At 29.4% G+C, this 16,341-nt stretch overlaps 1 long non-coding RNA gene across 1 annotated transcript in view; it reads right to left on the reverse strand.

Moving 5' to 3' along the window:
- Positions 1-899: 899 nt before the first annotated feature.
- Positions 900-16,341, reverse strand: part of LOC139425984 (uncharacterized) — a 41,895-nt gene continuing 26,453 nt past the window's right edge. The window contains exon 3 of the long non-coding RNA XR_011637197.1: positions 900-1,011. This is a non-coding gene — a long non-coding RNA (uncharacterized lncRNA). The remainder of the gene's footprint in view (positions 1,012-16,341) is intronic.

Genomic DNA, 16,341 nt, shown 5'->3' on the forward strand with positions numbered 1-16,341 from the left:
CTAATTTAATAAGTTTTATATTTTATGAAAAGGAATGAAGTTTTAATGCTTTTATTAATACAAAAGTATTTAATTTTTGTATTACATATATATATATATATATATATATATATCGTAAGAGCTGCTGCCTCCACCGTTTACAGTGTAGCATTGCTACATTTTCTTAATTTTGCGCAGAAATTGTAAAGCACTTTAAAAATGCAAATGTATATGAAAAAAAAATTATAAATTATTTGAAATACTTAGTTCAAAGATTATCATGCAAACACGTATTTAATGTTAATGTAATAGTAATAAAAAATAACATGCAGTAATGCCACACTGCAGTAATGACTATTTACAATGATTTAAATCGTTAGCAGAGGATCCTGCTGACGGGCAAATCATAAAACAATGTGCGCAACTGCGTTTAAAGTCCTTTTACAATCAATGTTTTCAATGTTCCGGTAACAATGTGTATACTGGTCTCAGTTAATATTGCTCTCACCCTAAGCCGCATTGTTGCAGTAAATAGTGTTTTTTTTAATTGTTTCATATCTTTATAAAGTTAGCAGCAGAATCTTTTGACAATGTTTGTAATTAAGTTTTAAAAATTTTGTTATTAAATTAGCTGGTTTCCTAAGCAGCACACAGTATACATTTATAGCTCCATTATCGTTTAAGGAATTTTTAAAATTTCGAGCCATTTTTTGGGCTCAATTAATCCATTTGTAACCCACTAAAATAACATTTTATGTATAGGTAGTTATTGTACAAATGCTGATAATACATCTTATTCTTAATCCAATAAAGAAAATAAGGAAAAATAGACACTGTGTTTTCTAAAAATGTTTCAAATTTATCTGAACTATGCTTATTTATTGCTTTGTATTTATGATAAAAGTATATAAAAATGGCTACCTTTTGGCTATTTGATGTTTCTCAATATTTACAATGGAACATCTTCGAAGATAAAGAGAAGACGCTGAGCTGAATCTAAATATAGTCATATTTTCAAATTCGATAAGATGTCTGCAAAAAGACAATATTTTATATTTTAACCAAATGTTCTTCTACAAAAAGTAAATAGTCTTACCTTTCTTTCTTAGCCCCAGAGAAAAAGTTCTGTTGCTGCTCATTCTATGAATTTTGGTAAAAAACATTTAATAAAAAAAATAAACTTTATCGATAAAAGATTTTTTTTGTTCTGTTAGGGAATTTCCAGCAGCAAAATATGAAGATATGTATCTATTGTTTTGCTTTTACATTTATTCTATTTATATGATTGCTATTTCATGCATTCGTGTAGCATAATATTCATACGTTTTAATAGATAGCCGTTTAAAAATTCCGATTTTTTTTCTCAAATATTTAATTCGTTATTTTTTGCTTAATTTTTATTGTCTTTAAATCACACTGAGAAAAATGGTATAGTGGAATTTACTAGAATACGGTAAAATTGATCGTTTTCTGGTTTTATGGAAACACCAAAAAGCTCGGTAATTTTAACCGAAGCGCTTTTGTAATGATTTTGATGAAATTAACAATAAAATATGGTTTGATAATGTGTGATAAAATTTGGTGATTCAGGTAAAATTTCATTATTTCATTACTTTTAATAGTCTTATTGATTCAAGGCGCAAATGTGTTTAAATCTGCTTTTTAGTTTTGTATTTTTTACAAAACGTGTGGTTATAAGAACTATAATTTTAAAAACCAGAATTTTCTGGTAAACCGCTGTCTTATGAACGGAAAAATTACTGAATGAATGACTTAAGTACCGTATATTCTAGTTTCATTAAAATAAATTATGTATTTATTTTACCACAAGCCAAAAAAGTCATTACCGTACAGTACGGTTGCTTTTCTAGAATTTTTTACCATGCTCAGAGGCTCTGGCATTATCCTGCCATTCAGAAAAATTCTTTTATCGGCGGGACTAAACAACTGGCCTTAGTTGAAGCCTAAAAAACTTAGCGTTAGTATCGAAATTGTAGAGGCTTGACCTCCCAGAATCTTTGGCAAACTATTGGTCATTGCGTTTTACCAATTATTTGTTTACTAACATACTGCTGTCATCAAAACACAAAGAAGAAAATATCAAAAACCATAGAGTACAGTTAAACAAAGAAATTTTAAAAATTTTTACATTTCAAGTTTTATACTTTTTCTGCATTTTTTTTTTCTATATTAGTTCTGTTTTGCCGAAGTAATGGCGTCAAGATAGCTGTACACTGCAAAAAATGCAGGACCAAAATACGGTATAAGGTACCGGCACTTTTAGAGCATTATCCGTAAAATCAATTTTACCGTAAAATTAATTTTTACCGTACCAATAAATTTATTATACAGCAAAATCTATCGTACCGTAATTTTTACAATAATATTTCCTTAATTAGAGTGATTAATTAAAAAAATTACAGTATAACAGATATTTTTTGTTTCATAACATGTTCCGCTAAAAAGGATTTTACTATAAAAATATCGGTACTCTGAGTGCAGGTACTTGTCAACATAATCTGATTTACTCTCCTCGTGTGTTTTTCTTTTAAACTACTTTATTGTTTCTTTATTTTCTATTTTAGTATGTGGAAATTTATAAACATAAAAATTTTCCTGATATTTAAAATTTACGCATTTATCTAATTATAACAATATCTTACATAATAAGGGTATATATTTATTGTATTGTTTCTATTTTTAAATTTGCAACTTAAAAAGTAATGCTTGGAATTCCCCTAATGTGATGAAAAGGAATTTCTAAAAATAGTCACGTTAGAATAGCAAGAAAAAGAAATAGTATCATTAATATTCATTTTGAGGTAATCTTTAGCATTATACACCATAAATAATCAAATTAGCGGGGAAAATATTTTAAAGAATATTACCTTGACGTAAGATCTTTATATTTCAAATCTATTTTGGAAATTGATTACTCTATGTGTAGCAATATGTCACATCAGCAACTAAAACTTACGCAAGCTCATTATTCAATGTTAAACTGCAAGAAAAGTAATTTGAAATTTCGATGTTATACGTCAATTATTCTCCAAAAGCCTCTATGATTTTTTTAATATAAAATCTATTAAACATTTTTAACTTGGTAAGTCTTAAATTAATAACAATAAAATTAAAATCATTAATCAGACTTTTCAAAAATGCGTTTTTAATCACAGCATAATTTAAAGAATCGTACAAGACATTTTATATTCGCTTTTATATGAAATTTGTGCATGTTAACTGATACTTCATTGAACACTGATATTTCGAAAGGTAAAAATGGGACTATATCAAAAATAATGACAAAAATTAAATTGAATACAAACATAAATTTAAAAAAAAAATTTTGAATTAATAATTAATAAAATAACGAAACATTAAGAAATAAATTACTGTAATAAAAAAAATAGAAAAATATCAAAATAAATAAAAGTATAGAAATTAAAAAAAACCCCGAAAGTATGCAAAATAAATATTATTTTAAATTAAATTAAACAAGTCAAAAATTTAAGTTGAAGTGATTAATAACGCAAGTAAAAGTTAACTTCAAAAGTGATTACTTTAAAATCCAGAGAGTCTGACGAATGTTAGGCTGTGTAATGTTAGAATGCTAGTCTATGAATGTTAGAATGCTAGTCTGTGAATATTAGTCTGTGTAAAATTTGCACATCATGGATTCACAGACCAGTTCGTTAACTTTGAAAAGGGTTTTTAGAACAATTTTTAGAATAATATTAGAAAGATAATTTTCTTGAGAAAAACAGTTTCAAAAATAAAACTTAAGTTGCTATACAGTTTAAATTTTTTTCCAAATTAACTAAAACGTCTCTACTTCGACTAAGCTCTCTGTTTAAACAATTCTTTGAAACTAAACAAATCAAAAATAAAATCCTTTTCCTCCTAGAAAATACGACTTCCAGCTTTAAATCAGTTTCGAAATTTACACCCAAATAAATCTTTCAAATTTCCTTCATAATCTCTGCTGTTTAATCTTCGTTTTTATTATACAACAGTCACAGATAGCTATGGGCTTCGGGCGTGTTTAAGTTTCGTTGTATTTTTAAGCAAGTGCTTACTGGAATTAAAAGAAGACATATTTTTACTTAGCCGAGTAACAAAGGATTCTAATTGGAATGTATAGCTTGAACTTGTTAAATTAAATATTATGCGTGCATCAATAGATGCCGTAGATTTTTGCCTTTAGGGAGAATTGAAGCTTAAAAATGTTTGAAAATATTTGTGAAAGTTTATTTGATGCAGAAACAATTCGATTCTATCGAATTTAAAAAAAAAAAATTTTTATCACCAACAGTTTCCATTTCATCATATAATGCATTTTTTACAACGAATTTGTTCTATTTAAATGAATATTTTTTTAAAAAATTTATTTCAAAATATTGAGATGTAAATTATGCTTCCAATTGTCTATGACGTTTTTAAAATTCAGGAACTATTTGATCAAATTTTTTATTATAAATATCGAATAAATTTTTTATTTTGCCATATATAATGATATTTTTTTAAAAATTATGTAAAAATTTGTTTATCCTGCAAATTTAAAATTTTTTTGACTAATTTTAAGTCAAATGAAGAAGGAAAATAAATAATTATTAAAAACTATTTTTTGCTTGGAATTATCTACGGATAAATAAATTTCATTTTTGTGTGGAAAAAAAATTTAATTCGCTTAAAAAATTCTCGTGATATGATGAGCTTCGCAAAATGCATGATTACCATTTAAAGGTCCTAAATTTCTACAGCTCATCTGATTAAACTATTCAGACTTTACTTTCCAGATATCGAACACCCACCATATTTTGAGGATCAGAGATCTAAATCTGTCGAAAACATATGTGTTTGCACAGAGAAAACACTTTCGTGCTTTTTATTCAGATTTTTCTTAAAATATATCGTCTGCACTTATTAAATAACATAATTTGTGATCACATTAGTTCTCCTAGAAGAGTAAATGTCTCCACAAGAAGCAATTGTCCGAAATAACAAAGATAAACTGCGCAGTGGGGTAGGAGAATGAAATTTGTCACAACGTTCGGATCATATTCTCGTTTCTGATAATCTGTGCGGAGAAGCCGTGATGGCTCAGGGGATAGAGCGCTTGCCTTCCAATGAGGTGAACCGGATTTGAATCCCGGCAATAGCTGGTCGATATGAATTCCGCATCTGGCTTGCCCCAACCACAGTGCTGACATGAAATATCCTCAGTGGTAGACGGATCATGGGTTAAAGTCCCCTTGCCGTCAGGCTAACCGTGGGAGGTTCTCGTGATCTTCCTCTCCATGTAACTCAAATGCGGGTTATTTCTATCAGAAAGTCCTTCACGAAGGCAAAATTTCGCCCAATGTCCAGGAGTTCCCTTGTCTTCCGGATTGGTTTCAAAATTACAAGGCTGTTGAAAATTAGTAATCGTAAACCCAAAAATTGGGTCGGCTCTTTAACGACGGTTATAATATGAAAAATAAAATCTGTGTAGAGGGGGCCGGGAAAGCCTGCTTGGTAGGGCACTGGACCCATGTCTAAGAGGTTGTGAGTTTGAACCCCACCGGAAGAAGACTCCCCGTGTAGTAAATGGTGACTGATGCACGTTAAATCTGTCAAGTCACAAAGCCCTCCATGTTCCCATAACAAATCATACCGCTTGGGGTAATGATCCAGGAGTTCCCTTGTCTTCTGAATTAGTTCAAAATTACAATGCTACGGAGTTGAACATAAGCAGTCGTAAACCCAAAATCGAGTCGGCTGTTCAATGACGGTAATAATATAAAGTATAAAATCCGTGTGGAGGCTTTCTCTCTTCTAGGAGGTGTTAGTGACAGCCCCGTGAACGATTACGTTTGAGTCTTAGTAAAAATCTGATCATTAGATCAAAAGTCATTTAGGGTGTTTTTTTTTTAATCGTTGTTCATATTTTCATCAGACAACAGGATTATATGTCTAAATATCGGTAATGCTTAGTGAAATCTATAGCAAGTAAAAATATATTGCCAGACAAATTTATTAAATTTTGCTGGCAAAGCTACACATCCATAAAAGTTAAAATTAGCATTACAAAAATATTTAATTTTAAACTTTTTGGAAAGTTTTAAAATTATTTTTCGAAGATTCTTAGGATATATCTAAAGTATAATTTTTTTTTCGAAGAAAGTCATTTAAAACCACCATCTAGGAAAATGGTCTATAATAGACTCCATTCAATGCTAAAGTAAATGCTTAACTCCTTCAGTCCCAAAGCTTCTATTTTTTTTCTTAGAAAAAATAGGTTAACGGAATTGATAGAACTGCGTTATAATTCATTTGCATATCCTTTGTAGTCGATCCGGTTCACATAAATGGTTTGAAATATGCCATCAACTTTCGAGAACGTTTTTCGAAGAAAAAGTTTCATTTAAATGCTTTTATGTTTAAGTAGTGAGTTTAAAATTTGCTAAACCAGATGCCTATCTCTTTTATAATTACTTTCATGCGTTATATGCTCTTTAAACTTAAATTGGTGATATAAAATTGCAAGTGTTATTTAAAACGAGTTTTTGTTTATTTAAAAAAATAACGTAAGAGAAAAATTTCGTTGTGAAATAATTTAAGTTATTTTAATTACATAATTTTCTAAGAAAATATGAAATTTATTTAGTAGTACTTTTAATTAGATCTCTGTACTGACAAGGAGTTCTAAGAGAAAAAGTTATTCTGAAAATTTATATCTCGCAGTGACATAATCATTTTTCTTTGTCAACTAAAATTTATTATGGGCATAATGTATGGGATTATGAGATATTTTTTAATTTATTACAAAAAAGATGCTTTTAAAAATTTTAATTTTTATGATTGTACAAAAAGCTATTAATGCAGATATTGTTTGTTTGATAGGTTTACAAAGCTAAAATTTATAAATTTTTAGTTTGATTGTTCATAGCAAAAGAAGCTATTTAATGAAAGAAAACCACAACATAGTTTCGTTCTCCAAACAATTAAAATGTCCATTCTAAGTTTGTGGCATAACATATTTGTAGCTAACTTCTAGAATCCAAGGTAGTCTTAAAACCAAGATATGTATTTCATGTCCAAATATTGCAATAAATATTTGTGTTATAATGACAAGATAAAATATTACCTTTGTTTTTAATCTTATTTATTAAACATAACAAAGATGTATTTAGAACCCTGTTCACGGGGGTGACATGAAATAGGCGAAATAATCAGTTCGGACTATAATTTAAATTATAAAATCAGATATAAAAATTTACTTTTTATGCATAAACATGTATTTTTTTTGACGAATATGGATTTTTGACTACCAAAATATAGTAGTTAGTCACAATTTAGTAACTATGATCCCAACAGTTTGATAAGGAGATCATTTACTATATATTACCCGAATGCATATCAGATAATTTCTATATTCTTTCTATAAACTGATGACTTTCGCCAGTTTTCAAAAGTCGTGATATTAACTTAATATTTTCAAGATTCCAAATATTTTTTAATACTTATCTACATTTTATTAAGAATACAGCTATGTTTATCCTAAGCTTCGCTAATGGCTTTTTTAAAAATTAATGGAAAAAAATGAGCCTGTTTTTAATTCAGAGTCTATTACTCGAATAACTTTCAGATTAATCTAAATTTAGGCTTTATAATCTAGAGTAAAAATCTATACTGATAAGTTAAGGAGAAGCATTTATTTATGCTATATTGTTTAGAGTTAAATTTTATATTGATTATGTATTTCTAGTTAAAGTTGGCAGATTTCAAATGACCAGATAATATTTTACAAAATATCATGCTTTTTTACATTTTAATAAGAATAATATACTTATCTAGATTTTAATGAGAATACAGCTAAAATAAAAATGAAAAAAATTGACGGAAAATAAAAATGAGCATGTTTTTAATTCAGAGACTACAACTCGAATAATAACTTCTAGACTAATCTTGTTTTAAGTTTTATGATTAAGCTCTATTAAGTTTGTAAAGAGAAAATTTGTTTATACTATTTTGTCTAAAGTTAAAATGTATATTGATTTTATATTTCTAGTCAAAATTGACGGATTTTAAATGATCAGATAATATTTCGCAAAATATCAATTCTTGTCCCATTTCTGTAAACCAGTTAAATATAAATTAAGCTGGAAAAGGACTTGATTTTTGTACTTGATTCTTCAAAAATGTTCTTTAACCCTTTAACGTAAATGGGACAACTTTGCCCCTTCTTAATATTGTCTCTGACTCTTTAATTACAAGTAAAATTATATTTTAGTACTTTTTAATTATAAAAAAACAGTCTAATTGTTACTAAACATTTGTTAGATTAGTATAAATAAATTTGTACTAAAATATAAATTTAAAAAAAGTAGCTCGAATTTTTTTTCATTCATATTCAAAAATAAGTGACTTTTTAAAGTAAAGAAATTTCGATGATGAATAACTGTCTCTGTTAGATCTACATAACTGAAAATAAGTACAAATGTGAAAAAATTATTATTTGGAAGTGAGCAGTGTTTAGAAAATTTCAACTTTATCGCAGAAAAAGATACAGATATCTCATGCTGTATTTCATAATCATTTATTATTAAATTGCCTAAAAAATAGGATTTTCACTTATTTTGGATAGAGCTAAGTTAACACAAAATACCGAAAAGAGTTTTTAGAAAAATGTTTAATTAAAATTCTGCATTAAAGTGAACCTCGAACACTTTTTGAATAATATTTTTATCAATAAACTGCATTACTTAGCATTCTGTGTAAGCATCTAAGTTAGGAAAGCAAAAATAGAATTTTATTCCACCATTTTGCTTTGGGGAAAAGCGGCAAACACGTTTCCCTATTTTCATCGCCTCGTTTGGTTGCAGTCATTTGGTATAATCAGTAGTTCAATAAGCGAATGCGTTTCTCATCCAAATACGGAGTCACGTTTGTGAACTCGGGAGTTCAGAACAAATTTTGGTCTCAGTCTTACTGTATTCCTTCCTTTATGAGCGTCTTGTTAAACAATAAAAGACTCAGTATTCTTCTTATTATTCCAACTGCCAAGGGCAATTTCCTATGCTTATTACGAGTCTCTTGTGCGTCGTAGGCTCTAAACGCTGTCTCACCTTTGTTTTCTTTGACAAACGCCTTTGACGTTTGGAAAGCGAATTTATATTCTATTTGTTTTGTTATATAGTTAACACAAATGGCCGGATATTCAAAAATGGTTGATAATTTGAAAAAAAAAACATTTAAAAAATGGAAGAGTATAGAAATATATGCGATTTGCTTGGGACCAATATGTTTCACGAGTTTTTAATAGTAGTTACTAACTTAGTTACTTCCACTAAGAACAAACAGTGTTTTCCTGTGCATGATAGAGCATTCCTTACTAAGACATCGCTCGTAAACAGTATAACGCACTGTTTTTTTAAAAAATGTCTAATGACTTAATAGAAATCAAGTAAAAAAATGGAAGAAGCTATAAATGTATTCGATTTTCTGGAAGCCAGTTTTTGCATCTTTTTTTTGACATCCAAAAGTTTATGCATCTTAGAAAAACTATGTTTTTCGTTGCATATCAGAACATTCTTACTAAAATCTTGCTCGTTATCTATTGATGTTGTCCTTAGACTATACTATAATTGTTAGGTCTTGACTATAATCTCAACTAAGGAATGTTTTGATATCCCGCTGGTTGCCAGAATATTCCAACTTAAGTATTGTTCGTTATCTACAGATGTTATACTCAGAGTATACTATAATAATTAGGTGTTGACTGTACTTAGAAATATTGTAGGAATGTTCTGATATCCCACTGGATGTCAGGATATTCTTACTAGACTATTGTTCGTTATCTATTGATGCTGTCCTCGGACTATACCATAATTATTAGGTGTTGACTGTACTCTCAACTTAGGAATGTTGTAGGAATGTTCTGATATTCCACTGGATGTCAGGATATTCTTACTAAAATATTGCTCGTTATCTATTGGCCTTGTCCTCAGACTGTTCCATAATGATTAGGTGTTGGCTGTACTCTCGACTTAGAAAAGTTGTAGGAATGTTCTGTAATCCCACAGGATGTCAGAATACTTCTAGACTAAAATATTGCTCATCATCTATTTATGTTGTCCTCAGACAATTCCATAATCTCTAGGTATTGACTATAATCTTTGTAAGCATAGAAGTCAGAAAAATAAAAACGATATTTTTTTTTTTCGTTGGGGAAAAGTGGCAAAAAACGTTTTTCTATTTTTATCTCGTCATTTAGTTGCAGTCATTCGGTAAAATCTGTAGTTTAATAAGCAAATGAGTTTGGGGAGTTACGTTTGTGAACTTAGAAATTCAAAAGAAAATTTTGTTTAAGTTTTTCTGTATTCTTTCTTTAATGAGTGTTTTGTTAAACAACAAGAGATTGTTAAGGATAATTTCCTTCTCTTTATTATGAGTCTCTAGCGTATCGTAGGATTTGATTTTCAACTCTGTTTCATTTTTGTTTTCATTGCTGAACACCAACGGCATTAGGAAAGTAAATTTAAATGTTATTTCTTTTGTTACTTTCCTGCATATTTAATGCAAATTACCGAAAATTTGAAAACCTGGTTAATGTTTTGAAAAATCAATTGAACAGAATGATAGATTTTTTTTTCTGGATAGCAGGAACTAGGTATACTCACAAAGATTCAAATTTAGTTTCAAGAAAACGCCATACCTAGAGAGAAACCATTTATATCAAATTCTCTCTGATCAACATAAATAGTTTAAAATCAAAAGTATGGAAAAATCGAATTCTGTTTGACCAAGACTAAACCATGAAAAATGCTTTCAAACTATGTTGCTGTTTTTAATTATGCCACTTGCCAATACCGGCTAGCCTGCTTGGGAATCAATCAATTTTTAAGGCAGAGGGTGCGTTTCTTGTTTTTTTCAGTGGTGCCATCTATGAACAAGAATAAGATATTAGCCACACACACGTGACACCCCGTTTTACAGGGAGGATCCAATCATACTTCATTTATTCTTCTACAGATCGTAATTTTGACTGGAACCAGAGAACGATCAATCGCTAATTCAATACTCCCAGAGGTATTTATTGTTACGAGAACGTTATTGCAAGACTTTGTAACCCCGAAGGCTTTAACGTACGCCACCATTTAATAACGCCACCATTTAATACACGGGGATTCTTCAGCCTGCGGGATTCAAACTGACGTTCAAGCGCACACGAGTCCAATTAGGCTATCCCAGCAATATCTTCAAATTATCCAAATGCAAACAAATAAGTACAGGATTACTTTGAATTACGCAGTGGAGAGGTTATCCTGCAACAATTTGCTTTCATTTTATAGTTTAAAAACATAGGAAACTTCATATCTTACTCTTACCTGATTTCACTTTTCTCTGAACTTGACACTTTCTTGAACACTCTATTAAAGTATCTGACTAGTGCAAAAACATGATTTCGGACAAAATTTTCGACATTAAATTTATTATAAATTTATAATTCCAGTAACCATAGCTTTCCAAAAATACTTTATTTTTGCTTCTACTCCAAATATTTGATAAGTTATAGCAGTTTTTGAGTAAGGTGATAACAGTGAATAAACAAATAATGTCGAATTTCATATTTAATGCATGTTTAGAGAAGTATTGAAATTGTAAAAATTCGCTCTTTTAACTACGTTGATCCCTAACTCAGTATAATATGCACCTGCTTTTAAGATAACAGTTACAAAACATATTTCATAGCCTTCTAAATAAAATCCTCTACTACTTTTTCGTTTTAGGCGATATAATTTTGTCACAGTGTTTAGAGTATGTAACAAAAATTTCTTATTTTTACCTAAAAATTGTCATTGATAAAAAGTTTGAAAATAGTAATATATTTTTTGCTAGTTTTTACACATAATAAAACAAACTAGTTTTTAAAAATTTTATATCAATGTTTAAAAAAAAGTTGTTAAAGCTAGTCTACCTTTAATTATCTAGATGAAAGAAAATTAGACATTACTATATTTTATTTTCATATTAAAGCACTTTCTTAATGTACTTTAACAGATGGAGCTGCTAACTGAGAGAAAAATGTTTTCTATCGCATGTTAGTTCATCCCTTCTGAAATATTGCACATGCGTAAGATTATACGGGATTATATATATTAGATGGAAAAAATAAATCACTTAATAAACCTCCTTTCTCTTTATCACAAACAGTTAAAATTTCAGGAAACCTCTCCCTCCCTTTCAAGTATGACACCTTTTTTAACGGATCTTTTCCTTTTCATGTTTTAGTTTAACGATTTATATTGCCAATAAAATGCGAAACAATAAAAATAAATTGCATTTTTAAAAGTTTTATAAAATTCGGAAAAGTCTTAAGCAAAAAAAAAAGATTTAATAGTACTTGGAAAAATAATAAAATGATTAGTACTTTTTCAATTAACAACAACACACGCATTGACATAAAAATTTTATATAATCAATTTTTATTATTAATAATAATCTAGCATGCCATTATTTAATTTTTTTTCACGAAATATATAATTATTTATATAGTTTTCTAAGTTCATTACAATATGATTACATTTTAATATAAAGTTCTATGATCAAATAGAGAAATATAATAAATAAAATTTAAATATCATGAAACGGATAAAACCGTTTCGAATCCAGACTCAAGCTGTATGTTTGAAGTCTTCATTTAAAAAGTATTGATTCGTTAAAACCCTTTAGCACAAGATGCTTAATATTCATTAAAAAAAAGTATGCTTCATTTGACGGTAAAAAATGATGCATTCATTAATATTCATTCAGCGTAGCTCCGAAAATTAAAAGAAACATAAAAAATCGCTTTTAATGGTAATGTTTAGAGATGGTATGGTGGAGGAAAAAGTTTAATTGAAATCTATGGTTCTAAAAACAGAGCTCTATAAATCTGTTTGCCAACCAGAAAAAGCTCGCCCAACTGTAATATTTTAAATTAAATCTATTACGCCTTACGGTTAATATATCGGCTAATTTAGCATTCTCATTTCCCAAAAAGTGTGTTAACGTAACTTTTTTGAAATTTAGAACATCTTCTACGCAGTGTGCCTGGCCATATTATTAGACGTAATAAAAGATTCTATATAAAATCTTAATTATCAGGTGACACTATACAGCATTATTGTTTTTGCACTGCTAAAACCGGTTTGTACTTATTTATGTTCGTGTATGAATTAGTTAACATTGTAATGCAACAAAGCTATAAAAATAATATAATAATGCAAATAGGATGCATATAAAAAATCTCCTGAATTAAAACCCATTACATGGGTGTTTAAATATAAAAGTATGGCATATAAACTCGTGCAACACATGTAATTATTAAAGCACTACAGTGCGTCTAATAATTTGGTTTAATTATTATAATATACTAATATTATACCTGTGACGGAAGGTTTGCGTCTCCGTCAGTAGCCGCCAATCGTATAGTGTAATACATGAATGTTCATTTAGGCCATTAATGAATGAATTGAACAATTGAGTTTCCAGGAAATAATGTACAAATCGTTGAATGTAAATTTAGATTTTATTAAGCATAATTTGATTTAGACAATGGCCACTTCTTCATGAAAAAAATAAGAAATCCCTTAAAGGGATGAAATAAGAATACTCTCTATTGAGAGATCATAAAGCCAGAACATCCTTTCTGATGGTTAGAAAATTGAGACTAGGGAGGCCCCCAAAGGGGTCCCAGCCTCACCAATTTTGAAATTAAAAGTGAATATATTTATTCTCAACGGACAGAGAAAGTATGGGTAGGAGATCCAAAATTGGGGATTAATCACAATATACCATAGCCAAAACAAAGCCAACTAGCATATCAACATGGATGTAAAAGAACACCTTGGCGATCACGAGTCGCCAACAAATTTATGTGAATTATTACAACCATGCAACCGAAACATTTAGCCGTTGGAAAATTAGAATAAAAAGTTATAAATAGATTTTTGTTTTCGATTAAAGGCGACAGTGAATATATAAGTCTGCATTAGTAATGAAATAAAAAAAAGTATCCGTTACATCAGTGATTCCCAAACTTATGACTTTAATGTACCCTTTTTAAATTTTTCGTAACGCTGTGTACCACTAATAAAAAAAATGAACGCATTTTTTTACTGTAAAAAAATTGCATTAAAGTTAAAAATCACAGCTGGCTGTTAATACCATTAATTATTAACTGTTAACTCTGCAAAAAAAATAGCCAATAGAAAAATACGTAATCATAAATTTTCATGGCTAGCTTTATTTTTAAATAAAATTTTTTGAAATTTTCGTTTTTTGCAAGATATTTCGCATAAGAACTCGTACCCCCGCTAAACTGTTCCCGTACCCCTGGGGGTACGCGTACCACACTTTGGGAAACACTGCGTTACATTAATCTAGAAGAGAAGAAATAAATATTTTATGTTCGTTTAAAAAGATTAAGTTTTTGATTTATTTTAAATATAATCCTTCTATTAATAAAAATAAGCTTAAGTAATGAAGGATATTTTAAAAAGATAGGAAATACATATGTAATGCCAAATGTGGCATCACAATACCTGACATAATAAGTATCCTATATTCATGTAATATATCGTCTAATTTATCCTATCATCGAATTTATATTATATATCGTCTCATTTAACCAATTGATACACGAACGTAAACAAGTACAAACCGGTTTCAGTTGCGTAAAAACAATAAAGCTGTACAGTATCACCTAATAATTAAGATTTTACATAGAATCTTATAGTGCGATACTGAAATGGAAAGATCTACTTGAAATGAGCCGGCTTTATGATTTATGAAGCAAATAAAGGGTTTACATTTCAAGTATGTCCTCCATTATATGTTACTGTCGATGCTTTTGAGAAGAGAATGGCATGGTTAAAGAGGATGTTATCATTAACGGGAATGCAATTTTTTTTTTAAATATTAAAAGAAAGCACAGATAACATAGTTTTACTCTTTCAAGTGTGAAGAATATATAAACTGTAATGATGTGAAATTTAATTATTATATCTATACATCATATTCCCTACAAAATATTTTTTATCCAAATATACAGTCCCTGGCCTAGTTATTAGACGCACTATATGATTCCATGTAAAACCTTAATTATCAGGTTATACTATACATCTTTATTGTTTTTATGCGACTGAAACCGGTTAGCACTTGTTTACGTTAGTGTATCAATTAGTTCAACTTAGACGATAGATACAATAAATTTGACGATAGGATAAATTAGACGATATATTATGTATATAGGATTTTTTTTATAACCGTTGTTGAACAGCTGACCCAATTATTTGGGTTTACGACTACCAATGTTCAACTCCGAAGCCTTGTAATTTTGAGCCCAATCCAGAAGACAAGGGAACTCCTAGATCAAGTATTGGGAGAAATTTTGCCTTCGTGGAGGACTTTTTTGATGGAACTAGCCCGCATCTGCGTTACTTTAAGTGAAAGCCCACAAGAACCTCCTACGGTTAGCCTTACGGCAAAGGGACTCTAACCCATGATTCGTCTACCACTGAGAATATTTCACGTTAGCACTGTGGTCTGTGCAAGCCGGATGCGGATTCGTATCGACCAGTCATCAGCGGGATTCGAGCCCGGTTCACCTTATTGCTAGGAGAACGCTCTAACCCCTGAGCCATCATGGCTCAAATATAGAATATTTATTATATCAAGCATTATATTCGTATATTATAATAATTAGGTCAAATTATTAGATGCACTGTAGTTTCTTAATAATTACATGATTTGCACAAGTTTATATGCACTACTTTTATATTTAAACTTACATGTAATGGATTTTTATTCAGGAGATTTTTTCATATACTAATCTACTTCCTATTTGTATTTAATTTTAACGTATTGCATTACAATGTTAACCAATTAAGCGTGAACAAATGCAAACCGGTTTCATCCGAGTAAAAACAATACAGCTGTATAGTATCACCTGATAATTATAATCTTACGTAGAATCTTATTGTGCTTCTAATAATATGGCCAGAGACTGTATTTATTCAGAATAAAAAAATTAGACTGTAAATAAATTTTAAAGCTTTTAGTTGTTCATTGGATGACTGGATGATATTCTTCTTTGCCTCCTTCGCATTGATGGTGTTTTTTAGGTTAAAATGTGGGTAATCTGTACGTTATAGTAACGATATTCTTCTTGGTCTAACATCAGACAACCAGGGGCTAAAGGTGTTTTATATTTTTCTGTAGGTTCAAATAAAGATATTATACTTGACAAGGCATAAGACTATCAGTTGTTATACTAATGGAATTTTTTAATTTCTTAGCTTACACTACTGCTTTTCACACTGAGAAAAAAAATGTAAT

Source organism: Parasteatoda tepidariorum, chromosome 7 (assembly GCF_043381705.1).
Source record: "Parasteatoda tepidariorum isolate YZ-2023 chromosome 7, CAS_Ptep_4.0, whole genome shotgun sequence".
In the NCBI taxonomy this organism is placed as follows: Eukaryota; Metazoa; Arthropoda; class Arachnida; order Araneae; family Theridiidae; genus Parasteatoda; species Parasteatoda tepidariorum.